This window comes from Phascolarctos cinereus, unplaced genomic scaffold (assembly GCF_003287225.1).
Source record: "Phascolarctos cinereus isolate Bilbo 61053 unplaced genomic scaffold, phaCin_HiC Scaffold_726;HRSCAF=1367, whole genome shotgun sequence".
Lineage (NCBI taxonomy): Eukaryota > Metazoa > Chordata > Mammalia > Diprotodontia > Phascolarctidae > Phascolarctos > Phascolarctos cinereus.
Genome location: NW_027556098.1, coordinates 378,920,862 through 378,942,603, shown reverse-complemented (window position 1 = coordinate 378,942,603; position 21,742 = coordinate 378,920,862). Strand labels below are relative to the sequence as shown.

Here is a 21,742-nt window from a genome sequence, read left to right as displayed (position 1 = left end):
GCATATCACTTAGTTAAGGCCCTCTCCCAATCGAAGAGTACCACATTTTTCTGAGATCAACCAAGATCAAACCATCTTCATTACACCCTGGAATCATTTAGAGACCCCTGCCGACCAATACTTCAAAGTAATAAGGTAGCAACAATGAAACACCTGCACCCTGAACACAATGCAAATACCTACTCAAAGTACCTGTCCCTGTTCCCTAATAAACAGGAACAATCTCCTTACCTCCCCACAAACAACACCTATACAAGTTACACACACACACACACACACACACAGAGAGAGAGAGAGAGAGAGAGAGAGAGAGAGAGAGAGGAGAGATTTAAGACCTATTAGGAACCTAAGAACATAGAATGTGGGAACATAAAATATTAGATTGGTAAAGGACATTAGAGACCCAACTGTCTCATATAATTATACTGAATGACACTTAAGACCTTGGTCTCTTGGCCTCAGGACAGCCACTGGGCTCCCTGGTTCAGCCCAGCTGACCAAAGTGCAGAGAAGAAACAGGAGTCCTTCCTGTTTTCATTCTCTACCATCTTCTTATAGATCCTTTGCACTCTCCTTCCCTTACGTAAACTTTCTCAGTGGCCCAGATGCACCATACGTGATATTTAAGTGTGTGTGTGTGTGTGTGTGTGTGTGTGTGTGTGTGTGTACTGTAAACACTAAAGCAGAGTTGAGGGGGAGGATGTTCTTTAGCCTAACCCAGCCTGTCATAGGCTCTGACCAGCCGTAACAACACCCTTCCCTACCCCCTCCTTCCCTATCAATCTCTCCTCTCATGAAAATCTGCTGCTTCTCACATCCTGCCATCTTCAAATGGAAGATAATCCTTCAGAGGTTCACTGAGATCATGGAGCTTACAGATCTCAAATCTAAGGTCTCTCCAGCATGCTCCCTCCACTTTAGGCAGCTAGAAAAGCTCTTAGAAGAGGATTACAGAGCTAGACTGGACCTTGAAACATGTCAGCGATAGGAAGAGCCTGAATATCAGAGCTATCAAGGACATAAGAACATAGACTGTTAGAGTGGGAAAGAGTTTTAGAACATAGAATGTCAGAACATGGAGGGCCCTGAGAATACAGAATGCTTGAAGAGATCTTAGAATACAGAATGTCATGGTTGATATGGAAATGTTTTGCATGACTTCACATGGATAATCAATATCAACTTGCTTGCCCTCTCAATGGGTGGGGAGGAGTGAAAGGGAGGGAGAGAATTTGGAACTCCAAATTTTTTTTTTGGAATTCCAAATTTTGTTAATGATTGTTACAAATTTTTTACATTAAATTGGGAAAGATTTAATGAAATAAATGTTGTTGTTCTTGTTCAGTTGTTTCAGTCATATCTGATTCTTCATGACCCCATTCGAAGTTTTCCTGGCAAAGATACTGGAGTGGTTTGCCATTTCCTTCTCCAGCTCATTTTACAGATGAGGAACTAAGGCAGAATTTAGTGACTTGCCCAGGGTCACACAACTAGTAAGTATCTGAGGCCGGATTTGAACTCAGAAGATGAGTCTCACTTCAGGCCAGCACTCTATCCACTGCACCACCTAGCTGCCCAATGAAATGAATAAAAACACATTTTTAAAAATAAAGTCCAAAAGAATATAAAATGTCAGAGCTGGATAGGACTTACTGATTGAAGAACATCAAAGCATGAATCTTGGGCTTTCAGTGACACTTTCTCCAAGTGCCTAAGGAATCTCCATTCCTCCTTCCTCCCAAGCCACATTTCCTGGCCATATCACTCACCTTCCTAGTGCTCTTTTCTAAGAGGGGATGATGGGATGGCCTGGCAGAGAAACACAGATAAAGCAAGTCCAGAGCCCTCCAACTGGACAAGTTTAACAAAAAGTTGATGAACTAACTTCATCAGCACTGCCTTCACCCCAGATAGGGTGTTCATGTGTTAGGAAGCCACCTCTGAGGCGGAAAGGAATCCTTAGGACAAGTGGAGTTATCAGGTGACCTAAATGATGCTGTGGCATGGAATGGAGTGGAATGACCCAAGACGTGGGTTTTAGACTCTCTCCTCTACTCACTGGCTGGCAGACTGGAATAAGTCATGACACCTTTGAGCAGTGGGAGTAAAGAAAGAAATAGAAGCAGAAAGCCCTCATCACAATGCCCCTGGAGTATTGTGATATAGAAGAGCTCTGACCCAAACCCAAAAGACCTGAGTTCTAGTCAACCCCAAAATTCACTAGTTGTTTGATTGTAAGCATTCTACTTTCCCTCTCTAAGCTTTACTTTCCTGCCTTCTCTAGGCCCTTCAAAGGGAAATCATAGCACCTGGCACACAGTAGGCACACCATCATCATCATCATCATTTATACATCACTTTAAGGTTTGTAAAGTGCTTTACAAATACTATCTCATTTTATCCTCACAAATAGGGAGGTAGGTGCTATTATTATCCCCATTTTACAGATAAGAAGACTGAGGCAAACAGAGTGACTTGCCTAGAATCACAGTAATAGCATCTGAGGACAGATTTGAATTCAGGTCTTCCTGACTCCAGATCCAGCACTCTATATCCTGGACCACCTAGCTGCCTACTTAATAAATGCTTGCTTACTGACTGACTGACTTGACTTTACAGGCTAGGAAATGCCACAGAAAGTGGAGATGCTATTTTCGCTGTTTCAACTTCCAAATTGCTGAATCTTTTGCCTTCTGTGTTAAATGCAGTCAATATGTCCAACAGGTGCCGAGCCAAGGCAACCCAAGCCACATTCCCATCAGGGAGACTTTGGGAGCATGGGAGGCTAGAACTCCCTGAGAATGAGACCTAGAACCCCATCTGGCCTCACACACCTCCAGATCTGACTAATCTGGTCCTGAGCAGCCCAAGTTGCAGCAATGACATTCCTGGAATATACTCTGCTTCTGCCACTTAACTGTGCCACTTCAGCCAGCTCACCTCCCTTTTTTGTGGTTGTCCAGTGCCTCTTTGTGATCCCATTTGGGGTTTTCTTGGCAGAGATACTAAAGTGGTTTGTTATTTCCTTCTCCACCTCATTTTACAGATGAGGAAACTGAGGCAAATAGGGTTAAGTGACTTGCCCAGGGTCACACAGTTTCTCTGGATGGACAATATTATCTCAAAGGTCCCTTCCAGCTGTAAATCCTCTGAACCTATAAACTCCCCACCCAGGCCTCCTTCCTTTTCTGCTTTTCCTTCTCTCTGCTTGAGTCACTGCCCTAAAAATAGTGCACACTTGGGGATGAAAATACTCAAAGTGATGTAAACACAAAATCTTACAGCCCCTTCCCCTGGGCTGGAAACCCCCTTTCTGTTTGGGACCCTTAGGGAAGATGATAGAATTGAAGTCCAAGGATAATGATGGCCCCTTTTCCTTGGTACAGGTGGCTGCTCTCTGTGTCTGGTGGGGGAAGGCCTGAAGAGGGAGGGGAGAGGACCAACAGCCCCCCATCTGGAAGTGGGGATGCAGCCAGTTTTCCCAACAGCAAGAAGATAACCAAGGCAACCCCATCCTCACTACTGTACCTCTAGCCTTAGCTAGACCTGAGCGGCCCTATTCTTTTTGTTGTTGTTCAGCTGTGTCTGACTCTTTATGAACCCATGGACCATGCTGTCCATGAGATTTTCTTGGCAAAGATACTGGAGTGGTTTGCCCTTTCCTTCTCCATTGGAGAAGGCAAACAAAAGAGGTTAAGTGACTTGCCCAGGGTCACACAACTAGTAAGTGTCTGAGGCCAGATTTAGAACTCAGGTCTTCCTGACTCCCAGGCCCAGAGCTCTAACCACTGAGCCACCTACAATTGTTCAGCCAGGATGCTCTTCTTTCTCAGACTCCAAACCCTTCACCACTCCTCTGGAAAAGACAGGCTGGGGAAGTGGCTCCCCATGGATTTGAGGCCTGGCTCTTGACACTTTCCTGGATGTGTGACAGTGGGCAAATCACCTCCTAACCTCTCTTTCCTCCTCTATAAAAAGATCATAATAATACTTTACTATATACCCCAGAGAACTGTTCTGAGGAAAGTACTATGAACCTTAAGGTGCTAAAGAACGGTGTATCATCATCATCATCATCATTACACAGCTCCAGAGAAAAGAAGCTACTTGTTCCAAGTCATATTTGGATCATACACAGAGTTTAGAGTTGGAAGGGCCTAGGGAGATAACCTAATCCAACTCTCACACTCCACTTTACATATGAAAAACGTGGGGCCAACAGGTGAAGTGACTTTCCATAGCTAGTAAGAAGCACAGCCAGAATTCAAAATTAGGTCATTTGGCTCCAAATGCTAGGTTCTTTCCAGCTGGCCACCCTGCCTCCCCATGAAAGAGAAGAGAGAGGTTCCATCTGAAGGGCAAAACAGTCAGCTAGCTGCAAGCCAGCCCAGAGATGGAAGCAGAGAGGAAGAGGCTGCCGCTAGAACCACAGGGCCTTCTATAGCAAAGGTGAGGGGAAGCTGACCCCTGTGCATGTCTGAGTCAGCACATCTGTGATCACAAAGATGTGGTATGTGTGCCTGCCTTTGTGATGAGCAGGGCAGGGTGTGTGTGTGTGTGTGTGTGTGTGTGTGTGTGTGTGTGTGTGTGTGTGTGCTCTCCAGCCCCAAGCACAGGGTCTGACCTATCACAGCTTTGTTTGCTGAATGGAACGCAACTGATGTGTAAATCAATCGATCAGTCAATCAGCACCATTGATTACAGATCTCCTTTGTGCCAGGCTCTGACTAGGCTCTGGGTAAATGTGTGTACCTGTGCACTGGCACTGTGTGTGTGTGTGTGTGTGTGTGTGTGTGTGAGAGCAGACTGGTAGGTGCATACATACTTATGTTCTGTCTCTATGTGTGCAGATGCACATTCACATCTGTGTGTGTGTGTGTGTGTGTGTGTGAGAGAGAGAGAGAGAGAAAGAGAGAGAGAGAGAGAGAGAGAGAGAGAGAGAGAGAGAGAGAGAAATCCTCTCTGCCCATGTGCAGGCACACATATGCATGTGTGTACAGGTCTATTTGTGTTGCAGCATCAACAGGCTCCTACACACTCAGACTTGTTATGCATGCAGGTGTCTGTCTGCAGCTGCTTCTGTATGTGAATCTGTTCTTGCATCTGGGACTGCATGCATGTGCATATACATGTACGTGTATGTCTGCATCTAACAGCAGAGCCGAGATGGGCTGCTGCAGCCAGCCCCTGAGGCTATCCCACCTTGAGAGTCCTCAGGCCTTATCTGTTCCCATCAGCTCCAAAGAACAAATGAATCAGGTCAGATGAGGAAGGGCAGTGGGGCCATGGAGACCAGACCCCTCCACCCCAACTGCTGCAAGTCCATTTCAGGGGCTGCCCAGAGGGACAGGCAATTAAGCTTAATTCAGTTTAACAGGCTTGTATTAAACACCTTATATTAAGCAAAAAAAATGAGATAGTCCCTGCCCTCAAGAGACTATGATACTGCAATGGTGAAAGACAGGGGAAACAGGACAGTAGTACTGGAAGAAGCAGAGAGGATGTCAATTGTAGCATTGTTTTGGGCCCCCAGAAGGGCAGAGCTCTCTTCTGTGAAAGCACAGAACAGGGGCCTGAGAAGGAGACCACCTACTCCACTAAGCATAAGAAAAAGATTGTAAAAATAATGGTAAACTAATAATGACAGTCCCCATTTCTGTACTGCATAAAGATTTACAAAGCTCTTTCCTCACAAGGACCCTGTGGGGGTAGGTAGGGCAAGTATTATTATCCCCTTTTTCAGATGAGGAAACTGGGGCTCAGGTTAACTGGCTTGGCCAGTATCTTAATGCCCAAGCTGGGAGGGAAATAAGCCAGTTATGGCCTTCCCATCTCCCCTGAGTCTGCCTCAGTCGGATGACAGGGACCACAGAGATGAAGACCTCAAGGATATATGGGTTCAGGAACAGGAAAGAGCCTCCAGGGCCCAGAACCTTTCAATTTTTTTTTGCCTTTTTAGGTAATTGGGGTTAAGTAACTTGCCCAGGGTCACACAGCTAGTAAGTGTCAAGTGTTTGGTCTGAGGCTGGATTTGAACTCAGGTCCTCCTGACTTCAGGGCCGGTGCTCTATCCATTGCGCCACCTAGCTGCCCCAACTTTTTTCCAATTTGGGTTTTTTTTTTTTTTGCTTTTTTAGCAGAACCTTTCAAAGGGAGGAGGAGAAGATGGGTAGGAGGAGGGTAATAGTTAGGCCACCAAGATGGTAACTAGGTCCTCTACTTTGAGGTCTAATCATCAAGTGCCCACTGGGCTGGTAGAGCTCCAGACTTAAGTCCCGATGCCCCCACCCACCCTACAGCTAAATTGCTCTATCTCCCCCTCTCCTCCCCAGCTCTAACTAACAAGCCTGGCACAGAGTTGAGAAGGGAAGAAAGCTGGTGACCAATATTAGCTACTGTAAGCTCAGCCAAACTTCCCTGGGCTAGAAGGGAAGAGAAGGAGCCCCCTAATAGAGCTCCGACAGGGTGACCCATGGGGGTGGGTACTGATTACCCTCATCTGCGGGGTGCTCCTAGGCTCCTAAGAGACTCCCATATGAGGTGGGGGAAAATTGATCAAACTCCCTATCTCTGACAAATTGAGAGCCAGGAAGGGGGATGTGGTGGGGATTGGGTGGTCAGGAGAGGGGAGAGATTCATATTATACCTGACCCCATCTTTATTTTACTTCTTTCCAGGTCAAAGGTCTATCTTAGGATACTTGATATAGCAGAAGCAGTCTGGAGATACCCCAATTCAAGTCCCCAGGTCCTCCACTTACGTGGGCCTAAATGACTTAATCTCTCTAAGCCTCAGTTTCCTCATCTGTGAAATGAAGATAATACTGCCTGAGCCTGAGTAAGGAATCATCATAGGATGGTTGTGAGGAAAGTAATTTATAAACTTACAATACTAGCAAAAGTATAAGGTATTATTATTCCTAGACACACAGAAGACAACAGCCTGATGGAATGGAAAGAACACTGCATTTGTAGAATGGGGAACTGGGTTTGAACTCCAAATTTTCCATTTACTAGCTGTGTGACTCTAGGCAAATCACTAACCCTCTCTGATCTTTAGTTATCCCATAAGTAAAATGAGGGGATTGGAGTACATGACTTCCTAAGTCTCTTCCAGCTCCACATCCTGTGACCTCAAAAGTCACCTAGTCCAACCCTCTGCCCCCAATTATCCATTGGCATTGAGATACCTAGGACAGTATCTCCAGGGTTGGAGGCTCTAAGATCTGATCTGTTCTTTGCCCACCCTTCTCTTCCAGAGAGCTCTGCCGACTTCCCCAGCCCAGGCCCTCTTCTTGTAGCCCACCATCACCTCCTGCATTTGGTGAGCCAGATAGCTCCTGACAGACATTTCCTGACCATGGAAGCTTTCTCCTCTTAGTCTCCTCTGCCCACAGCCTTCTAGGGGACCACCTGTCCAAGCACCTGAGACAACATTCCTCTCAAAATTCCCGAAGGTCCTGGGAAGATTGGTGGGGTTTGGGGAGAAAGCTGCCCTGGAGAAGGAATAGGGGCTCTCTATGTCTTGTGGAAGGAAGCAAAAGAAAAATCAGTTTTTAAAGCTGGAAGGAACCTTAGAAATTACCTAGTGCAACAAACTCAGGTGAAAAAAACTGGGCTCAAAGATCACATATAGTAGCTGAGCAGACTTGAACTCAGATCTTCCTTATCCATAAACATGCAATCTTTCCACTATTTCTTGGGATGGAAGCAGCCCTTCCCCATCCTCCAATGCCCACTGCCTTCCTCTAAGCCAAGGCTCCCTCAGACCTGTCTCAGAGCTGCCCTGGAGGGGTCCATCAGCATCCCTAAGAGCCCTTCTCCCACCACATACCAGTTCTCTATCACCCAGTCCAGCTGCCTCTGCCCTTAGAGGACAGAGGACAGTCAGTCTGGGACAGTCTCCAAGGGCACTGTTGGGGCGCTCTCTCCTCCTGCCTGTGAAGGCCCCATTACAGGACTTGTAACAAGGACTCTGGGGTCACCCAGACTGGATGGTGCGTGATGATGCCAACAGGCGAGCCCGGGACAGATCCCCTCAGCCACTCCCCACTGTCTGGCAGGCCACCTACCACAGGCACGGAGCTGAAGAAATGGAGAGGAGGGCTGAGGGAGAACTGAGGGTATGTCAGCCCCCAGGTGACTCCGAGGGGGCATGTTACCTTGCGCCTGACACAAAGCACGTTGTAAATTCCCAAGGAGTCCTTAGAGTCCCGCTGGTCCCCCCCCCCCGGGGACAGAAGCAGAAGACACCGAGCTGATCGCTTACCCACTGGCCCCGGAAGGGGCAGCCTTGGGAGGGGTGAGGAGAGCCCCGCTTCCCAAAAGGGCCTGACCACAGGAGCCCCCGCCCTGAGTCACGGGGAGTGGGGGTGGGGTGGGAGCAGAAGGAGAGTAACCCCAGCCCTCCCAATAGGGGGCCGGAGCCCAGCCCTTGGCAGGGGGCACCCAGTGTCTCCTGCCTCCGCTGCAGCCTCCCCATGCCCTTCAGGAACCTGGCCCTCTGCCCGCGGGCACCCCGCCTTTGCTGTCGCCGCCGGGGGCCACCTGCGCGCGGCCCTCAGCCTCAGGCAGGCGCCGAAGGGTCTGGGCCGGCCGAGGGGGAGGGGAGAGTCAGGCAGGTGCCTGCTGGGGCTGGGGGCGCGGGGATCGCGCCGCGCATCCTTCCCTCCCTGTCCCTCTCTGCGCCCTCCCCGCGCACACCTCCCACCCCCGCCCCGGGCCTGGGCCCGGGCAGGGGGTGCCCACTCACCCGCAGGGCCTGGGGGAGGGCGCGCGGGGCTCCCTCCGCTCCTCTCGGCTCCGGTGGTGGCCGCAGCAGCCCCAGTTGGAAGCAGCTCCGCTCCCACTGCTGCTCCCCGCCGCTGCCGCTGCCACCGCCGCTGCAGTTGGGGGGGGGAGCAGAGGAGGAGGGGGAGGGAGGAGTGTCACGTGGCTGCAGAGCGCTCCTCTCTTTGCGCCGCCCCCCCTCCCCTCACTGCGGAGCCCGAGCATAGAGCATCTTCTACATCCCCCCCCCAACCTCGCACCACATATCCCTCAGCGGCGGGCAGCGGCAGAGAAGCACAGTGTGCAGCGCCCCTAACCTCCCCCCTCCTCGGGTCCTCAGATCCAGCCCCCAGCCTCCGAATCCTGCGGACTCCCACCTGCAGAATCGTCTTCCCCATCTCACATTTGAGGCTCCCTCCAACCCCCTCTCCCATTCTGAGAATTCTCCCCATTTTACCGATGAAGAGACTGAGGTCTTAGGAGCAGGGGAAGGAACGGCGCTGTATTGGGCGAGGGGGTGTGGGAGGTTCTCACATCTGACTTTTAGGCCGAATTATGAGACAGTGTAGTGCAGTGGGGAAAGGGCTGCTAGCTGTGGAGTGAGAGGAAGCCAGCCTCCGCTGTTTACCACCTCATCCCCTCCCCTGTGGGCCTTGGTTCCCTCTTGTGAAATGAAGGAGCTGGACGGGTCCCATGATCTACGAGACACCCAAGGTCATTCAGCTACTGAATGGAAGATGTGGAACAGTTATGTGGGACTCCCCAGCCCAAGCCTCTCTTTGGCCCCCTGGAAGTGGCTGAACTCTTGAGTTTAACCCTATGAAACCTTTTAACAAGTCTGACAGGCATACCTATGGGGCCCTGGGGGAAGCCCTGGTCCCGTCACACGAAACCTCAATGGAAGGATTTGGGGATTGGGAAGCAGAGACCTGGCCATTAATCAGCCTGTAGTAATAAGAGCTGAAATTTGTATAGTGCTCTATGGTTTGCCAAACACCTTATGCATATTCTCTCTTTACAATCCTGTGGGCTAGGTACAAAGGAGAAACTGAGGATCAGAGACTGGCTTGGGCTTGCTCACCGGCTAGTGAGTAGCAGAGACAGAATCTGAATCCTGGGTCTTCCTAACTCTCAAGCCCAGCATTCTCTCCCCTCTACCCAGCTGCCTCTGTAGATTTTGATGCGTTCATTCAACAAACATTTATTAAGTCAATCAGTCAATACACATTTATTAGCATGACGTTTTCAGCCATGTTTTCAAAGGCTTTCAATGAGGAGGAACACGGCATGAAGGTCAGCTACCGCACTGATGCTAAATTCTTCAACTTGAAAAGGCTTCAAGCCAAGACCAAAGTGGAGGGAGTGCTGGTGCATGATTTTCTCTTTGCAGATGATTGGGCACTCAATGCAGCCTCTGAAGCTGAGATGCAACAAAGTATGGATCGATTCTCTGCTACTTGAGCTAATTTTGGCCTAACAATTAACACCAAGAAAACACAGGTGCTCTGTCAGCCTCTGCCACTGCATCATCCATATGCAGAACCATCAGTTACAGCCAATGGAATTTTGAATGCTGTGGATAAGTTCATTTACCTTGGTAGTATACTTTCCAAGGATGTATCCATTGATAACAAGGTTGTTGTATGCCCATGAAACCTGGACAGTATACCAGAGCCAAGCCAGAAAACTGAATTGCTTCCATCTCAATTGTCTCAGGAAGATTCTGAACATCACCTGGTAGGATAAGATACCAGACGATGAGGTACTTACTAGAACTAAACTGCCAAGCATTCAAACTCTGTTTCAGAGAGGGCAACTCCAATGGGCAGGCCACGTTGTTTCAACACAAAAGGTATGCTTGTCAAAAAGACTATTTTATGGAAAACTCACACAGGGCAAGCATTCACGTGGTGGTCAGAAGAAGTGATACAAGGACACTCCCAAGGTCTCTCTTAATTTAAGAACTTTGGAATTGATTGTGTGACGTGAGAGACACTGGCACAGGACTGCCCAGCATGATGTGCCCTCATCAGAAAAGGTGCTGTGCTCTATGAGCAAAGCAGAATTGAAACAGGGCAAAGGAAAAGATGTGCAAATTTAGAGAATTCACCCCAAAGGTTCACAAGGACTATTTGTGCCCCGCCTATGGTAGAGCATTCTGACCTCATATTGGGCTGATCAGCCACAGTCGGACACCTGGAAATTTCACTCTGGCACAGTGATGTCATTTTAGTCCTCACTGAGAACAAAGGACAATAACCATTAAGTGCCTACTATAGGCCAGGTACTAGGCTATGTTCTGGAACTTACTGTGTGCACAACCTCAGCTGGACCAAATATTCAGTTGAGATAAAGATTAAAAAAATATATCTTCTACAAGAGATATGGTAGGGGCATCTAGGTGGTGCAGTGGATAGAGCACCAGCCCTGGCTTCAGGAGGACCTGAGTTCAAATCCGGCCTTACACACATAACACTTACTAGCTGTGTGACCCTGGGCAAGTCACTTAACCCCACTGCCTAGCCAAAAAGAGAGGGAGAGAGAGAGAGAAAGAGAGAGAGAGAGAGAGAGAGAGAGAGAGAGAGAGAGAGAGAGAGAGAGAGAGAGAGAGAGAGAGGTGGTAGAAACTCTTCACTTTACAGTCCAGTAGGTTGGTCCTATCAACAGCCTTTATAGAAAGGGGACAGGCTGGCACACCTGAGTGGGACTTAGGGGAAGTAGGAATTTCTGGGGTCCAAGAAACGGTCAGAATCAGAGATGGTATTGTAATTATGGAATAATAAAGTAGTAAGTTCCCCCAGGACTCTCCTAGGCTTGTCCCATTAGGACTTTAGGAAGACAGAATCAAATCCATACTGATTCATCAATTAGAAATATGACAGAAGTCCGGGAGGGCTTGGTGAGGGTGACCTCCTCCATCCCCTTCAGCAATTTATACATATACTGAGGTCTTTAGAAATATGTTTAAGAGTGTATGACATGGGTAACTACCACTTTTCAAATGACATTTGGAAGGAAAGTGTGGGCCCCACTCTACTTCTGGCTACTTCTACTATCAGGTCCCACAGTAGGGTCCTTTTCAGCCTTCTCTGAAAAGTGTGAGGCCTATGTAGAACATTGCATCTAATAAGTAAATGCCTGATAAATGTTTTATCTATCTAATTGGGCACCTGATATTTTAAGAGATGTGGGAGATGGTAGAGAAGTGGGAGTTAGCAGCGGTATGTGTGAGCCTATGCGTACATGTGGGTATCGTGTGTTGAGGTCTGCACAATGGGGGTGCTGGTCATGTGGAAAAGGGTGACATTTGTCCTGCTTTGCCCCAGAGGGTAGACCTCAGAACAAGAGGTGGCAATGGAAGGAGATCTCTTTTGGGTGTAAGGCAAACCTTGTTAGGCAAGGGAATCTCCAAAGTGGAACAGGAGGCCTTGGAAATGACAGGGTTTCATCACAGGAGGTCTTTGAGCAGAGACTGGAAAACAACGTGCTGAGGAAGCTACGATGAGAATTCCTGGTCAGCTGCAGGTTGGACAAGACACCCTCTGAGCTCTCTCCTAACTGAGACAGTCCTGCAGAGTTGTTGGATTTAAAACAAACTAGAGGAATACCATTGTGCCATAAGGAATGATGAACAGGTAGACTTCAGAAAAACCTGGAAAGACTTACATGAATGGATGCTGAGTGAAGTAAGCAGAACCAGCAGAACCTTGTACATGGTAACAGCAACACATGCGATGATCGTCTTTGATAGACTTAGCTCTTCTCAGCAATGCAAAGATCTAACACAACTCCAAAATGCTATCCACATGCAGAAAAAGAACTATGGAGTCTGAATGCAGATCGAAGCAGACTATTTGCTCTCTCTCTCTTTTTTTTTGGTTTTGTTTCTTTTTTCTCGTGGTTCCTCCCATTTGTTCTAATTCTTCTTTACAACATGACTAATGTGAAAATGTTTAATAAGAATGTATATGTAGAGCCTATATCAGACTGCATGCCATCTTGAGGAGGAGGGAGGGGAGGGAGATGGAGAAAATTTGAAAATCAAAAGCTTGTGGAAGTATGTTGAAAACTAAAAAATTAATTAATTAAAAAATAAAACAAACTAGAAGCAATTGTGGAAATTATCTGCTCATTTGATAAATGAGGAAAATCTATTATTCTAAGACAGGGTTGAGACTCAGAAGACCCAAGTTCTAACCCAAAGCCTCTGCCACCTATTTACCTTCAGAGAGTTACTTTCTTTCTCTAGTCTCCAGCTGACTCATCTGTAAAAGAAAGGAGTTGGAATAAATGATCTTTGAGGTCCCTCCCAGCTCTAGCATTCTCTGTTCTAAGACCCCTTCAAGGTCTGTAGACCCTAAGGTCCCTTCTACCTCTAATGTTCCATGACTCTAGGGTTCTAGGGCTGAAAAGAAAGGACTAGGTCAAAAGCAGGAAATTGGAATCAGGAAGATCCAGCTTTGCCAATAGGTGCTCTTACCCTTTCTCCTCCTCCAGACACTGAATGCTGGGACCTGCTTTCCTCCCCACCCCCTTCCCATTCCACCTCTCTCCATCGCTTCCCTCATGGACTCATTGTTATTGTTGTTCAATCATGTCCAACTTTTCATGACTCCATTGGGAGTTTTCTTGGCATGGATACTGCTATTTCATTCTCCAGCTCATCTTACAGATGAGAAAGCTGAGGTAATCGGGTTAAGTGACTTGCCCAGGGTCACACGGTCAGTAAGTGTCTGAGGTCAAATTTGAACTCAGGAAGATGAATATTCCTAACTTCAGACCCAGCACTCTATCCATACTGCCACCTAGCTGCCCTCATGAATTCTAATTCCCATCAAACTAACCAAGGAAATAGGTTGAACTGGGGCTGAGCCTGGATTTTTAAGGGAGGGGGCCCTACAGTTCAATGGTCAGAGCAGGCTACCCTACTCCTCTGTTTCCATCTCATACCTGAGATTAACAATCCAAGGATTGGACTAGATCAGCTCAGGTTTGTCTCCCATTTGCTGAGTGGACCCACCAACAACATTCATCTGATCATGGGATTCAAAGTGGAAACCTTAATGGAGGTCAACGAGTATTTATGAAGTGCCTGCTATGTATAAAGCAATGTCCTGGAATACCAAGACTGAAAAAAAGATCATTTGCACTCAAGTAGTTTATGTTCTAGGAGGGAGGAAAGGATGCAAATAAATACATTCCGATAATTTTAAGAGGATGAGTGTGGAGAACTAGAGGGAAGTGTTGGAAGTGGTATCTGAGCTGCGCTCTGAAGGGATTGCAGGAGGCAGATGTGAAGAGGAAGTGAGCCCATTCTGGGCACCAGGTACCGAGTGGGCAAAACAGGAGACAGAATATTGTCTAAGGGGACTGTCGAAGGCAGAGGTTCTCCAAACTTATCTGGCCTACTGTCCCCTTTTCAAAAAAATTACTCAGTGCCTCCCAAATCTACTTTCTTTAACCTTTTAAATTTTTTTTGAAATTTGAATCATTTCAAAAATATATAAGATATTTTTTAAATGACACATCTTAAATTTAATAATTTATTGCAAATTTGTGGGGTTTTTCCTGCATTGAACTTTTGATGAGGCAATATTGCATCATGTAATTGTATAGCTTCGTATTGTAAAACAGTCATTACATACACATATTCCTGCCGATGCATGCTGGACTTCCCAACAATGTGTGATATACTCTCCTGCCAACACTTGCTTGTCAAGACCTATTGGTGGACTTGACCACTGATGGGTTATAACTTGCATTTTGTGTATGTATTTGGAAAATAATATAATCACTACAACTTTAACTCTGTTACACAACAGAGGAAACATGTATGAATGGTTTCTCAAAATTTTTCTTCTCTTCTTTCCCTATGCCTCCACTGCCCCCTTATTTTTATTCAACACTCCCTAATTGCACCTGAGGCCACTACTGCCCTCCCATCATTCCAGCACCTCCCAGGGGGTGGTATCGCCCACTTTGGGAACCTATAGTACACGGCTTCTTGAACTAGAACAGAGAATGAATAAAAAGTGAGGGAATGAGAGAGGAGTTCATAAAGGTGAGTGGGGGGGGGCTTTAAATTCAGACTGAGGGCTTCAGATTTTTCCCTAGAGGCAATCAGGAGCCACTGAAAATTTTTTGATTGAGGTTGTAGATGACTTGTGCAGATCTGTGTTTTAGACATATCTATTTGGCAGCAATGGGGAGGATAGGTTAGAGAAATGTGAGAATGGAGGGAGGGGATCAGTTAGGAGACTGTTGAAACATTCCAGCTAAGCGACATCTCTGGCAATAGTCCAGCTGAGATGTGATGAAGACCTGACCTAGGATGGCTGTGATGTGAACAGGGAGGAGGGGGCTAAACACCTCCTCCAAACCCCTTACTTTACAGATGGGAAAACTGAGGTCCAGAGGAGCACATGATTCATCTCTAGGTTTCACAGATATCAAGGGATTCCAACTCCTGCCTCCTGCCTCTCCAGTTATTCCTCATCTCTGTTTTCAGTGTCTTTTCACAACCGTGGAGCTCAGCAGAGCTCTGGGGAACCTGCTAATCTGAGGGAGTTCTCCCATACCAGCCCCAAAGGGTGTGAACACAGTAGAGGCTCAGTTAGGAGAAGGAGAGAACCTGGCTGAAGAGAAGCAGCAGGTTTGCCTCCGCCCTGACCTCCCAGGGGAGCCGTTAAGCACACAGTGGTAGAAGGAGGGGTGGGGGAGAGAAGAAACGCTCCCGTGGGTCCCCTCTCCCTGGGCTCCTCCTCTGTTATTCACCTTGACCCCACCCCCACCTCTCTTTGCCCCCTGGGCAAAAACATCCCTGGATGTCTCCAGTGATTTAAGGAGATTCAGGAAACTCTCCCAAGATTAATTTTAACTCACTCTTTCCCTGCCCTAAATTCTCATAACACTTTCTTTGTGCCTCTCCAATGGCACCTGTCACATTTTAATTTGGATCGCAGTTACAACATGAGCTCGTTTTTTATCTTAGGGGGTATTTCTCACAATAAACCTGTAAGGTCCACTGTGGAAAGATTAACTCCCTGTCACAGGCTAAGGTTGGGGAGCGGGGAGGGACTTGTCCTAGATCACAAGGCCGCTAAGTGCAAGAGCCAAGAAGAGACCCCAAGGCATAGGATCTTAAAGTTGGAAGGGACCTTACAAACCCTCCAATCCAACCCCTTTGTTTTACAGAGGAGGAGATTGAGACCCAGGAAAGGGAAGTGACTTACCTAAGGTCACACAGGTAGCGGAGGAAAATGGCAGGATTCAAACCTGGATCCTCCGACTCCCAATCCAGCGCTTGGTCCATTATACTAATCCAATCTGCCATTCACCTACACACACACACACACACACACACACCCCTTGCATATACCATGGTAGGTTTTTTTCCTCTTTTTTTTCTTTTTTGAAGTGATTTGACCACATAGCTAGCAAGCATCAGAGGCAGAATTTGATTTCAGGTCCTCCTGACTCCAGGACCTGTGCTCTATCCACTGTGCCACCTTGCTGCCCCCAACATAGTTAAGTTCTTGATGAGTCTTGATTTAAATTAGACAAATTAGAATGTCCAAACTGGAAGGTTATAGAAGGGCAGGGAATAAGCATTTATGTAACGTCTACTATGTACCAGGCACAGTGTTAAGCACTTTTTTTTTTTAACAAATAAGCTCTCATTTGACCCTCACAACAACCCTGTGAAGTAGGTACCATTATTATCCCCATTTTACAGTTGAGGAAACTGAGGCAAACAGAAGTTAAGTGACATGTCCAGGGCTACTCAGCTAGTAAGTGTCTGAATCTGGATTTGAAATCAGGTCCTCCTGATTCCAGGCTCAGTTTACTACGCCACCAACTGCCCCTGGGTTGGAAGGACTTCTAGAAAACAATATTAGAATGCCAAAGCTAGGAGAGGCCTTAAAACACAGAATGTCAGCATGGGAAAAGACCTGAGAGAGGACCAGAAGAGAGTGAAGATGATGACTTATCTGGATCCAGGTCCCTCCGTATGGCCACTATCCCCTCCCCCTATTGTACCACCCCTTATTGTAGTATCTCCACCTTTTATCAGTTACAACACGTAATTGCCTCCATTTTGAATATTGTACTGGGAGTCAGGAGACCCGTAGTTCTGAAGTTTGGAGAAAGGGAGGAGACTGGCCCTGGGTCACATGACCGAGAAATGGTGAAGCGGGAACTTGAACCCAAGTTCCCTGACTCCCAGTACAATGCTCAAAATCAAGGCAATGGTGTATCCTAACCAATAAAAAAAAAAAGGTCAGGAATCTTCGGGACCCCATCTGGGGTTTTCTTGGCAGAGATACTGGAATGTTTGCCATTTCTTTCTCCAGTTCATTTCACAGATGAGGAAACTGAGGCAACCAGAGTGAAATGACTTGTCCAGGGTCACACAGCTAATAAACATCTGAGGCCAGATTTGAACTCAGGTCCTTTTGACTCAGCGCCAGTGCTCTATCCACTGAGCCACTGAGACACCTAGCCACCCAGCTGAAAGAAACATATTTTAAATGTCCTCTTTCCTGCCTTCCTAATAATGTTCAGATGTTGAAGCAGCCCGATCAGCCAAGAGGCAGTGCAGCATAACAGAAAATAAAATGCTGGTCCAGTGTGGTCTTGTAGACAGAATATTGTTTCGGACTCAAAAGAACTGGTTCTACCCTTTATGACTCTGGGAAAATCTCTTCCTTTCTCTAGGCCTCAGTTTCTAAATCTGTAAAATGACCTCAAAGGTCATTCCCAGCTCTAAATATGAGTACAGGAGGAAGGAGCTCTCCGTTCTGGTCCTGGCTCTGATAGTAGCTCACTAAGTGACCTTGAGCAAGTCACTTTTAAAAAAATGTTTTATTTTTTCCTCAATTACAAGTAATAACAATTTTTAACATTCTTTTTTTTTTAAGTTTTAAGTTCCAGGTTCTATCTCTCCTTCCCTTCTCTTCTCTCCTCTCCTCCTGAGACAGTAAGCAATATGATACCTATTATATATATACATATAGGTACAATCACGTGAAACATTTCCATGTTTGTCATTTTGTGGAAGAAGAATCAAAGAAAGAGAAAGAAAGAGAGAAAGAAAGAAAGAAGAAAGAAAGAAAGAAAGAAAGAAAGAAAGAAAGAAAGAAAGACAGAAAGAAAGACAGAAAGAAAGAAGGAAAGAAAGAAAGACAGACAGACAGACAGACAGACAGAAGGAAGGAAGGAAGGAAGGAAGGAAGGAAGGAAGGAAGGAAGGAAGGAAGGAAGGAAAAAAAAGAAAGAAAGAAAGAAAGAAAGAAAGAAAGAAAGAAAGAAAGAAGGAAGGAAGGAAGGAAGGAAGGAAGGAAGGAAGGAAAGACAGACAGACAGACAGACAGACAGACAGAAAGAAAGAAAGAAAGAAAGAAAGAAAGAAAGAAAGAAAGAAGGAAAGAAAGAAAGAAAGAAAGAAAGAAAGAAGGAAAGAAAGAAGGAAAGAAGAAAAGAAAGAAAGAAAGAAAGAAAGAAAAGAAAGAAAGAAAGAAAGAAAGAAAGAAAGAAGGAAGGAAGGAAAAGAGAGAGAAAATAGTATGCTTCCATCTGTATTCAGATACCTTCAGTTCTTTCTCTGGAGGCAGATAGCATTTTTCATTATGAGTCCTTTGGAATTGTCTTGGATCATGGAATTGCTACGAATAACTAAACCACTCACAATCATTTATTATACAATATTGCTTTTACTGTGTACAATGTTCTGGTTCTGCTCACTTCACTGTGCACCGGTTCATATAAGCCTTTCCAGGTTTTTCTGAAGCCAGCCTGTTCATCATTTCTTACAGAACAATAGTATTCCATTACATTCATATGCCACAGCTTGTACAGCCATTCCCCAATTGATGGGCAGCCCCTTGATTTCCAATTCTTCACCACCACAGAAAGAGCAGCTATAAATATTTTTGTACATGTGGATCCTTTTTCTTTTTTTTTTTCCCCTGTGGGTTACAAACATAGCAGCAGTATTGCCGGATCTAAGGGTGTGTACGCTTTGATAGCCCTTTGGGCATAATTCCAAACGAGCAAGTTACTTATCATGATAATCATGAAATGTATCTACCGCTTTAAGGTTTATACATCTATGTCTGTTGAGTCTCCCAACCACCTCGTGAGGAAATGTACTATTATCTCCATTTTACAGGTGAGAAAACTGAGGTGAAGAGAGGCTAAGTTATCATGTCTGAAGAGGTAGTTAAGTGGCAGGAAAAAAAAAAAGATTGGAATCCAAGACTGCTCTCGATCCCAGGTCCAGCATTTTTTCCATGACATTATGTATCTATGCCTGCCTTGCTCATTTTTCTAGTGAGAGGGCTGGGCATGCATTGGGTCAAGAACTCAAGTGACCCAGGTTTTGAATTCCAGTACCATCCCCAGAGACTCTGTGTGACTGTAGCCAAGTCTCATGTTGAAGAATATGTGCTGTAGCAGAAAGACCTCTGGAATCCCAAGGACTTGGGTTAGAATCCTAGTTCTGCAGCCTTAGGCAAGTCAATCACCCTCTCTGGGCCTCATCTTCACCTGCAAAACGCCTCCCTACTCTACCCTTCTAATGTCCTAACATTGCCCACTTTTTAGTCCCTTGGGTTCTAATGCTATGCTCTGTGTCCTAAGTTTTTGTGTTCCAAGATCCCTTCCTGCTTTGACATTCTTTGTCCTCAAAGATCCCCCCTCCCTCTAATATCTTTATGGTCCAGGGCCTCCTCCAGCTGACATTCTGCTTTCTTAGACCCCTTCCTGTTTTAACATTTGATGTTCTAAGGCTCCTCCCAGCTCTGACATCCTGTGTTCTAAGGACCCTCCCACCTCTGCTACTCTATGTTCTAAGGCTCCTTCCAACTCTGACATTCTGTATTCTAAACTCTCCCCAATTCTTCTAACATCCTGTGTTCTAAGGCCCTTTCCTTCTCTGACTTTCTTTCTCTCTGACTCTTCAAAGGTCCACCCTCACTCTAATATTCTATGCTCTAGGGCCTCCTCCAGCCAACATTCTATATGCTAAGGTCCCTTCCAGTTCCAACATTCTATGTTCTAAGGTCCTTTCCAGTCCTAACTTTCTTACATTCGAAGGCTTTCCCACTTTGACATTCTATGTTGTAAAAGTCTAAGAACCTACTGGCTTTTTTTCTGGGACCCTCCTTCTCCCTTTCTTGGCTCCTTCCCCCTCTTTTTAATGCCTGCTTCCCCACCATGTCCTCTCAAGCCTACCACCTTCTCCAAGAGATCTGGGAAACGAAATTGTTAGAGATTTTAGAAGTCACTTTGGCTGGTGGTTTTGCCTTTTACAAGAATGGAGGTGGTGGGCTGGCAAGGACTACCAATGCTCAGCACAAAGGCATGATCCCTGAATGGTCTTTCAAGCCTCAGAGGTAAAGATTTGAGAAATAATTAGGCTCATTCTTCCAAGGCACTACCTACTCAGCTTTTGGGTAAATGCCAGTCTGCTCTGGAGGCTGCCAGGGACTGGGGCACTCCTGCCCACTTCCAGGCAGGTTTCCAATGATGACCAGAGGCAGAAATGAACCACAGAGACAGAGAAATAACACAGCCAGCCCTTAAGTGTCTGGTGTCTCTCAGCTGAGGCCCCATATCTACCCACTGCATCCGGCTTGTTAAGGAGAAGGCAATAGTGGCATGGGGGCGAGAGATGGCCATTAGGAAGGAGGAAATGCATTAGTGGCTAGCGTAAGGTCTGCAGGGAGGGAGGGGATGCATCTTTTCAATTTTTTTTTCTGAGTCAGGCTTCCAACAGCCCATCACTCACAAATGACCTCTGAAATTTCAGATCATAACCTCCCACTTTTCCATCTCTTCCCCTGCCTTACCCCTCCAAAACTTTATTTTCCAGGTGATTTCCAAGCCCTATAACTCCAAGTATTTTGTTCACGCCATCACCTGGTCTCACCTAGTTCCAACGCAGTTTCCAGCCAAAGGAAGAAGAATCTGGTGACTATAAAAATCAACCCAGGATCGAGGAGAGAGGAAGCAGTATGATATCATGTAAGCCAACGGGAATTGGAAACATGGAGATGCATCACTTGGGGAATGGCTAACCAAATGGTGTTGCATGAATGGAATGAAAGGTTACCATGCTGCAAGAAACGAAGAATGGGATGAAGAGAGACACTCATGGAAAGGCTTATGAGGTGAAATCCACAGAGCCAAGAAAACAAAAGACACAATGACTACAATAGAAACGGGGAGAATCACCCCAACACGGTCAGAAATGAATGTCACAAAAATACAAAGAACAAGACTGGCCTCAAAGAAGGGACACAAAAAGATGAGGACCTACCCCACTACTCTGCAGAGCTGAGGAGCACACAAGTGTGGAACTTTGTATTGGTTTGAAGATTCTTTTCCATGGATTGATTGGTTTTGCTGATTGTTCTTTCTTTAATTTTGAAATTTTTATTTTATTGAAGGGATGGCTTTCTGGGAGTGCTAAAGGGAAAACAGAGGGGTACAAGGAGAAATGTAGGCAATGCATAAGCAAAAGATACCAAATACAACCAAAAAATAAATTTAAGGATCAAGTGAAATGTTCATATAGGCAAAGAAGGGAGGTTAATAAATGGTTTCTCCAGGACTATTTAAAAAAAAAGAAACATTGGAACATGGGTTCAAGCCTGATCTGTTCCCCTATGAGACTTTCAGCAAGTGACTTCCTCTACATGGGTCTCATTTTTCTCATCCAATCCAAGCAGCATTTATTTAGAGACTACTTATTCTCCTAAAAGTGAAAGGGTTGGAATAGATATCTAAGATCTCTCCCAGTTCTAAATCCTATGATTGAAGGATTCTAGCTTTATACCTGTTTGCTCATTGATGACCTTGCTCTTATTTTTCATTTTTATATCCCTAGTTCCTTACATATACTAGATGGTAAATGTTTTGTGACATTTAAAAGGGTTCCAGAGACATCTTTTCTGGGTAATTTAATCATT

General features: G+C 46.0%; 1 protein-coding gene across 3 annotated transcripts in view; it reads right to left on the bottom strand.

Annotated features, from left to right (window-relative positions):
* RAP1GAP (RAP1 GTPase activating protein) overlaps positions 1 to 8,874 on the bottom strand; it is a 115,735-nt gene extending 106,861 nt beyond the window's left edge. For all 3 annotated transcript variants that reach the window (XM_020973211.2, XM_078145616.1, XM_020973212.2), the window contains exon 1: positions 8,752 to 8,874. The gene's annotated coding sequence lies outside the window, so the exon portion shown is untranslated. The remainder of the gene's footprint in view (positions 1 to 8,751) is intronic.
* Positions 8,875 to 21,742: the final 12,868 nt, after the last annotated feature.